An 11,542-nucleotide genomic window follows, 5' to 3' on the forward strand; every position below is an offset into this window, starting at 1 on the left:
CACAGAAGAACAAAGGTTGGCAATTAAAATCTTATAAAATGTGCACAAAGAGCACATTTGCTTGGTGAGAGATTTGAGGAAGCGCAAAACACCAGCACTGCAAGATTTTCTATTTCCACATGAGCATGGCAAGGCTATGTCCTGTCACCATTATTGTTCAGTATCAGCATTGACTGGTTGATGAATAAGCATGAAGAGTCAACTGTCGATGGCATTGAGCTGAACACTCTTTTGCTTTGAAACCTTGTGGTGTGGTGTGCCTGGTGTGGGTCACAGGTGAGAATGCCAAATTCAGAACAGTGATAAAAAAAATAGGACAGTCACACCCCAAAACTGGCGGTTATTAGTTCATCAAACCAATAACAAAAGTGAGCTCTTGTATCACCACACTGGTTAACAAGAAGCCAAAACACAATCCCCTTAGGCATTCCAGCCCCTGGCTTACCACCCAGACAACTGGTCTTTCTCTAATGAGACGTTACTGAAAACCAGATTCATCATATAGAAGGTCCTATTAATCTCAAAGGATCAGACACTTCCCCAGATCCATATATATATATATATATATATATATATATATATATATATACACACACACTTTAGATCTTACCATATGCTATAGCCAATTCCTTTAGTAATTAAAAACTAAAGGTTTATTAATATAAAAGTAAAATAAGTTATTAATTGGTTAAAGGAATCATATATACATTACAACTGATTTCAGAGTTTGCAACAGTGGTGTTAAATCTGCTAGTCTGTGATAAGTCTCTCCAGTTCATCCATTAGGTTGGGGGGTCATCAGTCCATTGTTCAAAGCTCTTCTTTGCTAGAAATCATGTCCAGAACTGTGGAAGAGGAAAGAAGACAAAGCAGTGATGTCACAGCTTGCATTTTATATCTCAGCCCATGTGCACTGAAAGTTACTGGCCAATATGGGGTCATGGGTCACGTGAACATGGAAAGTTACTGGTAAAAGATAGTGTTAGATCCCATATCCTTATCATATGTCCTTACATGTCTTGTTGAGTCATGAGGCATTCATTGAGTATGTGCTCCTTGAGCAGTTTTGGGAGGGTCCCTGGAATAGTGGATTGTCTTTAATAAACCATCAAGCAGGCTGGCTAGCATTGCTGCAAATCTGTCTAGGGGGTGGTCACCCAGGAACGGAACACGTTCGAGATAAATTCATAGCAAATATTCATAACTTCAGCTACAAAGATGATACATCCATATAAACAGGATCATCATATTTAGCAATTACAATTTTTTCCATAGATATATTATGATGTACTTTGTATCAGACTTAGTGCAATTGTGGTGATACGATAGTGATAATAAATTAGTGTACATCTGGTTATCATTCTTTCTATACAGCATAACAGACCTCAAGTACACCAATGATGTTGCCTTGTTGGCTTAGTTTGTTGAATCACTGCAGCTGATGGTGGTTGGGAAAGAAGCAATGCGTATTGGTTTAGTTATCAGTCTGGAGAAAACGAAGTCCCTGGCCATTACCATCAAGCAGCCTCCAACCCTAGATTACAGTCAGCTCAGTGAGAGGCAGAATCACTTTAAAAAGTGTTGGGGCTTTGACTGACTCCTGCTGTGCGTGCTGATGCCGGGGCAACTCAGCTAAGGGGCACCAGAACAGCAAGGGCCAGGGGACCATGGCCCCATCACTTTTAGAAGTGGGAAGGCCATGCCTTTCCTGCCTTAAGGGTGAGTGACAGCAGGGAGAGGAAGACTCAAGGAGCCCAATCTACTTAGTTTAGTTTATCAAAATATAGGTTAAGGAGTGGCTGGATCACAGCCTACAAGTACCTACATGGGGAGCAGAAACTAGATAAAAGAGGGCTCCTCAATGTAGCAGGCAAAAATATAACAAAATCCAATGGCAGAAAGTTGAAGGAAGACAAATTTAAACTAGAAATAATGCACAAATTTTTAACACTGGAGGTAATTAACCGTTGGAGCAATTTATCAAGTACAGGTAAGACAGGCATGGATTCTCCCTTACTGGCAATTTTTAAATCAAGATTGGATATTTTTCTAAAACATATGCTCTAGCTCAAACAGGAATTAATTCATGAAAGTCTTTGGCCTGTGTTATGCAAGAGATCAGACTAGAGGATCACAGTGATCATATCTCTCTTAAAACAAAAGACTATTCTCATTTGAAAGGCTATTAGCAAGTTGTACAGGTGGCTCTAATGACTATTTTATCTCAATCCAAAGTATGATGATGATGCCAGGGAAGAACTTTACAAACGACTTATTGAATTTTCAGATCAGCTGACAAGCATCAGGATTATACATGAAATCATAGACATCTGGATAGGCCCAATAGCTTAAAGGAGAGGCGATCATTCAGGATAAGAGGAAACATGGACTCTTCAAGAGGCAAATGATGCTTCTGGCACCACAAGGAGAACTTCTTTCATTTGGCAACATACCACTTTATTGTAGAGGGTTTCCTGCTATTCAAACGGATGGATTGGATCTCCTCCAAGCAAGATCTCTCTGACTCTGTTGGCCATCGAAAAATCAAAGGTACTGAAGGCCTGGCTTGACAAAGCCCTGGCTGGGATGATTTAGTTAGTATTGGTCCTGCTTTGAGCAGGGGGTTGGAGTAGATGACCTCCTGAAGTCTCTTCCAACCCTAATCTTCTATGATTTTATGATCAGGCTGCCAGGTGGAGGGATGCTAGGCTGTGATGGTTGGTTTTGTCTCTGTTCTGTGACAGTAAGTCCAGAAATGGCTGTAGGTGAATGCACCAGGTGGGAGGCCATCTGTAGAGCTGTAATGAACCAGAACGATCATGGCCATCATAGTGTTATTAAGATCACTGATGTCTTATCCCACTTAATCTTTTGGAGGATATGACATAGGAGAGAAATGGGAGGAAAGGCACATATCTAGGGCCCTACCAAATTCATGGCTGTGAAAAACACATCATGGACTGTGAAAACTGGTCTTTTGTGTGCTTTTACCCTATGTGTATATAATATAATATACAAATATAAATATGTGTATCATATTTACCCTATGATACAGTAGTGTCCAACTTTTTTACACACAAGATCACTTTCTGAATTTAAGATCTACCCCACCCCTTCCTCAAGACCCCACCCCATTCACTCCATTTCTCCTCCCTCCATCACTCGCTCTCCCACACCCTCACTCACTGTCAGCAGGCTCGGGCAGGGGGTTGGGCTGGGGCCGAGTTCGGCGTGTGGGAGGGGGCTCTGGGCTGAGCCTGGGGCAGGGGTGCAGGAGTGAGGGGTGCAAACTCTGGGAGAGAATTTGGGTGCAGGGGTCATATGGTCACACTGCATCTAATCTCATACAATCCACTGGACATTTCATGAGTTACTTTTTGTGTGTGTCATCTGGGGTTTATAGATCCAATATGCTTCAGGGGTTGTCACAAATCAGTATACCAGTCTCAACTGTGAAGCGTGCATTGGCTGAGCCTGGGGCTTGGGGTTGGGGTGCAGGAGTGATGGGTAAAAGCTCTGGAAGGGAGTTTGGGTGCAGGAGGGGGCTCCAGGCTGGGGCAGGGGGTTGGGGTACGGGAGGGGGGATGAGGTGCAGGCTCCGACCAGAAGGCACTTACCACATCAACACTGCATGTAAAACTGAAATAAAAGCCCATCAGTGAGCCTGGTACATACGACATGGCCTTTGCCCCAATGCAGGTTTACACCTCAGATGTTTATCACTTTAATCTTTCGCTACAATAAAAATGGACACTTTAGCACCTAATGTGAAAAAATGCTTCCCAAAATTTATATATATTTTCTTCTGAAGTGAGACTAAAAATTTACAATGATTTTTGTAACATTTTATGCCAAATTTTTTAGTTCACTCATTTGTTAGATTTCACATCCCACTTATAAAATATAAAAACAATGATTTGTAAAATGATTGTATATTTACTAGAGCTATCAGTTGCAGTTAACTCACACAATTAACTCAAAAAAATTAATCACGATTAAAGCAATTAATTGCAGTTTTAATCACATTAAACAATAGAATAGGAAGAAAGTCAAAGAAAGCGTGGGCCCCTTACTGAATGAGGGAGGCAACCTAGTGATTGAGGATGTGGAAAAAGCTAATGTACTCAAAGCTTTTTTTGCCTCTGTCTTCACAAACAAGGTCAGCTCCCAGACTGCTGCACTGGGCAGCACAGCATGGGGAGGAGGTGACCAGCCCTCTGTGAAGAAAGTAGTGGTTTGGGACTATATAGAAAAGCTGGACGAGCACAAGTCCATGGGGCTGGATGCGCTGCGTCCGAGAGTGCTAAAGGAGTTGGCAGATGTGATTGCAGAGCCATTGGCCATTGCCATGAATTTTCAAAGATGAGAGGGGGAGGTTCCGGACGACTGGAAAAAGGCTAATGTAGTGCCTATCTTTAAAAAAGAGAAGGAGGAGGATCCGGCGAACTACAGGCTAGTCAGCCTCACCTCAGTCCCTGGAAAAATCATGCAGCAGGTCCTCAAGGAATCAATTCTGAAGCATTTAGACGAAAGTGATCAGGAACAGTCAGAATGGATTCATCCAGTATGGGCTGGATGAATGGACTATAAGGTGGATAGAAAGTTGGCTAGATTGTCAGGCTCAACAACAGGTACCGATCAATGGCTCCATGACTAGTTGGCAGCCAGTATCAAGTGGAGTGCCCCAAGGGTCAGTCCTCAGGCCGGCCTTGTTCAGTATCTTCATAAATGATCTGGAGGATGGCGTGGATTGCACCCTCAGCAAGTTTGCAGGTGACCCTAAACTATGAGGAGAGGTAGATACGCTGGAGCGTAGGGATAGGATACAGAGGGCCCTAGACAAATTAGAGGATTGGGCCAAAAGAAATCTGATGAGGTTCAACAAAGACAAGTGCAGAGTCCTGCACTTAGGACAGAAGAATCCCATGCACCGCTACAGACTGGGGACCGAATGGCTAGGCGGCAGTTCTGCAGAAAAGGACCTAGGGGTTAAAGTGGACGAGAAGCTGGATATGAGTCAACAGTGTGCCCTTGTTGCCAAGAAGGCCAATGGCATTTTGGGATGTATAAGTAGGGGCATTGCCAGCAGATGGAGGGATGTGATCGTTCCCCTCTATTCAACATTGGTGAGGCCTCATCTGGAGTACTGTGTCCAGTTTTGGGCCCCACACTACAAGAAGGATGTGGAAAAATTGGAAAACATCCAATGGAGGGCAACAAAAATGATTAGGGGACTGGAACACATGACTTATGAGGAGAAGCTGAGGGAACTGGGATTGTTTAGTCTGTGGAAGAGAAGAATGAGGGGGGGATTTGATAGCTGCTTTCAACTATCTGAAAGGGGGTTCCAAAGAGGATGGATCTAGAATGTTCTCAGTGGTAGCAGATGACAGAACAAGGAGTAATGGTCTCAAGTTGCAGTGGGGGAGGTTTAGGTTGGATATTAGGAAAAACTTTTTCACTAGGAGAGTGGTAAAGCACTGGAATGCATTACCAAGGGAGGTGGTAAACTTCCTTAGAATTTTTTAAGGTCAGGCTTGACAAAGCCCTGGCTAGGATGATTTAACTGGGAATTGGTCCTGCTTTGAGCAGGGGGTTGGACTAGATGACCTCCTGAGATCCCTTCCCAACCTGATATTCTATGATTCTATGAATACCGATTGAAATTTAATAAATATTTTGGATGTTTTTCTACATTTTCAAATATATTGATTTCAATTGCTATTACCAGCAGGAGAGTGAGTTTGTGTGGGGGGGCGCGGAGGATGAGAAAACCTGGATTTGTGCTGGAAATGGCCCAACTTAATGATCACTTTAGATAAGCTATTACCAGCAGGAGAGTGAGTTTGTGTATGTATGTGGGGGGGGGGTGAGAAAACCTGGATTTGTGCTGGAAATGGCCCACCTTGATTATCATGCACATTGTAGGAAGAGTGGTCACTTTGGATAAGCTATTACCAGCAGGAGATTGAGTTTGTGTGTGTGGTTTTTGGAGGGGGGTGAGGGGGTGAGAGAACCTGGATTTGTGCAGGAAATGGCCCACCTTGATTATCATACACATTGTGAAGAGAGTGGTCACTTTGGATGGGCTATTACCAGCAGGAGAGTGAGTTTGTGGGGGGGTGGGGGCGCGGAGGGTGAGAAAACCTGGATTTGTGCTGGAAATGGCCCAACTTGATGATCACTTTAGATAAGGTATTACCAGCAGGAAAGTGGGGTGGGAGGGGGTATTGTTTCATGGTCTCTGTGTGTATATGATGTCTACTGCAGTTTCCATGGTATGCATCCGATGAAGTGAGCTGTAGCTCACGAAAGCTCATGCTCAAATAAATTGGTTAGTCTCTAAGGTGCCACAAGTACTCCTTTTCTTTTTGCAAAGACAGACTAACACGGCTGTTACTCTGAAACCTGTAATTACAACACAGAATACAAAGCGTACAGTGATCACTTTATATTATTTATTACAAATATTTGCATTGTAAAAAGGATAAACAAAAGAAAGGGTATTTTTCAGTTCATCTCATACAACTTGAAAATGTAGATTTTTGTTGTTGATACATAACTGCACTCAAAAATAAAACAATGCACAACTTTAGAGCCAAAGTCCACTCAGTCCTACTTCTTATTCTGCCAAGCGCTAAGACAAACAAGTTTGTTTACACTGATGAGAGATAATGCTGCCCACTTCTTATTTACAATGTCACCAGGAGTTCACATGGGACTTGTGTAGCTGGCATTGCAAGGTATTTATGTGCCAGATATGCTAAACATTTGTATGCCCCTTCATGCTTCTGCCACCTTTCCAGAATGCGTTAATTAAATTTGTGTCTAAACTCCTTGGGGGAGAATTGTATGTGTCTAGCTCTATTTTACCTGCCTTTTGCCATATATTTAATGTTATAGTAGTCTTGGATGATGACTCAGCATGTGTTGTTCATTTTAAAAACACGATCACTGCAGATTTGTCCAAATGCAAAGAAGTGCTGGGTCATCATCTGAGATTGCTGTAACATGAAATATATACAGCATGCTGGTAAAACAGAGCACGAGATATACAATTCTATCCCCAAGGAGTACAGTCACAAATTTAATTAGCACATTTTTTCAAATGAGCATCATCAGCATGAAAGCATGTCCTCTGAAATGGTGGCCAAAGCATGAAGGGGCAGACGAATGTTTAGCATATCTGGCATATAAATACCTTGCAACGCCAGCAACAAAAGTGCCATGCAAACGCCTGTTCTCACTTTCAGGTGACCTTGTAAACAAGCAGGCAGCAGCATCTCCCATCAATGTAAACAAACTTGTTTGTCTTAGCGCTTGGCAAAATAAGAAGTAGGACTGAGTGGACTTGTAGGCTCTAAAGTTTTACACTATTTTGGTTTTGAGTGCAGTTATGTAACCAAAAAACCCCACTGCATTTGTAACTAACACTTTCATGATAAAGAGACTGCACTTCAGTACTTGTATGAGGTGAATTGAAAAATACAATTTTTGTTTATCATCTTTACAGTGCATATATTTGTAATCAAAAAAATAAAGTGAGCACTGTGCACTTCGTATTCTGTGTTGTAATTGAAATACATATTGAAAATGTAGAAAAACATCCAAAAATGTAATAAGTTTCAATTGGTATTCTATTGTTATAAGTGCGATTAATAGTGATTAATTTTTTTGAGTTGAGTTAATCGCATGAGTTAACTGTGATTGGCCGCCCTAATAAAAATGCATAATGTAAGTAAGTTAATATATTAAAGAAATAACTGAAGTATCTGTTTTTGACCCTGTAAATATATATTGTCGAATTTGTAGCTTTTTTAAAATCAGTCCAAATAGTTTGGGAATACCTACATGAAACAGCTACTAGACAGATTTAATGTGTGTCAACCAAATTAAGCTTATTGTGAAGATTTCTGGGGCCAAATTGTTTTCAAGATAAAACATTCACAATCTGAAGAACTTCTAACAACTGCAGTGTGTGGGATAAGACTCCATTCTCCTAACATGACTGAATAGTCTCAATTTCCCTCTTGTTGAGTGTGCACAGATATGACACCACAGGCTCAGGAGAGACTTCACTTTGTTTGCTGATTTATGCTTTTATCGAAACGGTTTCAGCGGAGCAGAGTTTAATTTTTCAAAGGCAGGAATGAAATTTAATTCAGAAACAGATTAAAAACCAAACAAACCACTAGAAACAAATCCTTAAACTGGCTGTGAAAGATGTCATCTTGACAGGGCCTGGAGCTTGAAGTCTATAGCTCAGTTACAAAATGTGCAGGAGAAGTGCAAGCTTCTCACTCTCCTGCCTATGCTAAACAGACCCCTCCAGGAATGAGACGGGAGTTGAGCTTTTCAATTCAACTTTGATAAAGGTGCCAACAAGGGGCACAACTAGTGTCAGCTGCGAAGAGTAATTCTGGGACTCCCACACTAGAAAATTAAGAATCAGATCACCCACTTATTTAACATACATTAGCACACAACCATTAGAGGGGCACTGCTCACCTTTGTAACTGTGCAGCGAAGCTAGACATTGTAACATGGAGTACTATAACTGCCAAATATGATTATTAATTTAATTTCCTGCTAGAGTTGTAACAGTAGAAAGCCCAAAGCTGCTCACAACTGTCTCATGGCATGCCTAGGAAGCATCATCTTCTGCAAGTCGATAATCTCCATTGGCTGTTAAAAATAAAACAAAAACCACCCCTCCATTATAAGTCAGTGCAGAGAAACAGTAGTAAGCAATTCAAAATTTCTAGCAAAGATGGAACCCAAGGCTGGCCAGTTTAATTAAAGAGGTGCTAAGCACCTCAGGACCCATGAACGTTAACTAAGGCCTTGCCTATACGGCAGAGTTTTGTCCCCAAAAGGCAGCTTTTGGCAACGAAAGAGTGGAGATGTACACACTGCAATGCCACTTTTGGCACAAAAACCTCCACAGTTTCGGCGACAAAATAAAACCACCTTGACAAAAGACATAGGGCTTTTTGCGCAAAAGTTTTGTCAGGGCCAATGCAGACACTGCACTTGATTGTATCACTTTAATTAGCCTCCAGAAGGTGTCCCACAATGCCCATCTTGACTGCTCAGGTCAGCAGTTCTTACTCCACTGCCCTGCAGTAAGGAAAGCAACAGTCCGCTCCCTCCCCTTTAAAGTCCTGGCAATTTTTGAAACTCCACTTCCTGTTTGCTCAGCCTCGAGAGCTTACATCGCATCTTCCCAGGTACAATGGCAGGTCCACGTGACAATTGCTGTCCTGCTTGGAACAATGTGGATCTGCTCAGTATTTGGAGACAGGAGGCTCTGCAGTCCCAGCTGCTCTTCTGCCATAAGAATTTCAATACCTATAGGCAACTCTCTCAAAGCCTTTGCAAAAAGGGCTATGACCAGGACACACTGCAGTGCAGAGTAAAGCTCAAGGCGCTGAGGCAGGCCTACCAGAAGGCGAGGGAGGCAAACTGTTGCTCCAGTGCTGCACCACAGACCTGCCATTTTTATATGGAGTTGGATGCTATCCTTGGTGGCGACCCCACCTCCACTGCCAAGAGTCCATGGATACTTTGGCGAGGCTGGATCTGGTGGAAAATGGACCTAACCTAGAGGATGAAGTCATCAATCAAGAAGTGGAGTTACACAACCATGTGGAGCCCACAGCAGGGTCGCCATGTGGTGTGTCCAGTCAGGAGCCGTTCTCCACTCCGGAGGTGTCTAGCCAGACTCGGCAGTTGCACTCCAGTGAGCAAGAAGCAGGAGAGGAGATCCCTGGTAAGTGGTTTTGCTTTGTAAAGTGCAGAGGTGGGTTGAGGGCATAGAAATGTTCACGGTTGGCTGTGTTTCTGTGTGCTGGACATTTCCCTGTGCAGTTAAGCAGTATGGCAGAACAGGGGCTTGAGGCACACCAAGATTTCATGGGAATCCTCCAGAGAGATCTCTAGAAAACTTTTTGGAGGTACTTGGCAACCCTCTACCAAAGGTTCCTTGGCAGATCTGTTTTGTTCCTTTCCCCATTGAAGAAAGCTTTCCCATGCCATTCTGCAATCACCAAAGCAGCGCACAGGTGAGCAGTACAGGGACAAGAGCAGAAGCTGCAAGTGTATAGTAGATGCACCCTTTCTCCTCTGCTTACTCTTAGGAGTGAGATATCTGGTAAAATGACCCCCACCTGTGGAAAAGAATGGGAAATTTAAAATAGTGTCCCCAGTTGACTGCAGCACCACCCTTTCATATTGCTTTTATCCCCATGTAAAATGCCCTCTGCCCTGGAGTAAACTCACCAGGTTTGGGGTGTTCGCTGGCATGTGTGCTTGTTAAGGGAGAAAGTGCTTGTGCTTGTCAGTGAGAAAGTGATTGGTGTGTTACTAGAGGTGTATTTTACTATACTGTTTCAATGTTGTATGTGTACTTAATCATGCTTCTGTGTATTGTTCCTTGTGCTTCTGCAGATGCAGCCGTCAGAGGCATCCCCTACACACTGGCGGAGCGCCTCTGCTGGATAAGAAAGCGGCCAAGCTAGAGCAAGGAGGACATGTTCCAGGAGGTGCTGCAAAACTCAGATGCAGAAAAAAGTGGAGAGAAATCGAAAGGCAGGACAGAAAAGAAAATTAGGCCTTTTTTAGGGTCCCAACTAAGACGATGATTAAAATTATACAGCAACAAACAGATGCTGAAGTCCTTCATAACGCTCCAGACTGAGCAGATTGTGCATGCCCACCTTCCCCTTCAGCACATTTAGAACTCTTTTCTACGCCTTCCCCAAATCCCACATTGCGCATTCCTTTCCGCTTTCTGGGACTTCACTTTCCCATTCGCTCCATCCCCTCAGACACCTTTTCAAATGATAGCTGGACTTACACACAGCTCTGAAAGTCAGCCCTCCCCTGCTACCTCCTCTCTCCCCAACCGTGTGTGTGTGGATATCAATATACTATTGTTTTTTGTGCAATAACAACAAAGTTTTTCTTAATGATAAGCAATCTTTGTTTCTTGCAAATTGTGATAGCAGATAGCAGCAACAAATAAACAAGCAGTTTAATCACTTGCTTACATGGAATCCTAGGCCACAAAAATCACAAGTGCTTCCTTGCAAAACTCAAATTTCATTGAGTTGGGAATTGGCTGATGTGATTGCAGAGCCATTGGCCACTATCTTTGGAAACTTGTGGTGATCAGGGGAGGTCCCGGACGACTGGAAAAAGGCAAATATAGTGCCTATCTTTAAAAAAGGGAAGAAGGAGAACCTAGGGAACTAGACTGGTGAGCCTCACCTCAGTCCCTGGAAACATCATGGAACAGGTCCTCAAGGAAACCATTCTTAAGCACTTGTAGGAGAGGAAGGTGATCCGGAATAGTCAACATGGATTCACCAAGAGCAAGTCATGCCTGACCAACCTGACTGCCTTCTATGATGAGATAACTGGCTCAGTGGATATGGGGAAAGCAGTGGACGTGATATATCTTGACTTTAGCAAAGCTTTCGATACAGTCTCCCACAGTATTCTTGCCAGCAAGTTAAAAAAGTATGGATTGGATGAATGA

General features: G+C 42.9%; 1 long non-coding RNA gene across 1 annotated transcript; it reads right to left on the reverse strand.

Annotated features, from left to right (window-relative positions):
• Positions 1 to 708: 708 nt before the first annotated feature.
• Positions 709 to 3,665, reverse strand: LOC144270845 (uncharacterized). Its single transcript, XR_013347261.1, has 3 exons — positions 3,618 to 3,665; positions 2,454 to 2,798; positions 709 to 845 (listed from the first exon to the last, which is right to left on the reverse strand). It is a non-coding gene; the product is annotated as an uncharacterized LOC144270845 (long non-coding RNA).
• Positions 3,666 to 11,542: the final 7,877 nt, after the last annotated feature.

Source organism: Eretmochelys imbricata, chromosome 10, assembly GCF_965152235.1.
Source record: "Eretmochelys imbricata isolate rEreImb1 chromosome 10, rEreImb1.hap1, whole genome shotgun sequence".
Taxonomy (NCBI): Eukaryota; Metazoa; Chordata; order Testudines; family Cheloniidae; genus Eretmochelys; species Eretmochelys imbricata.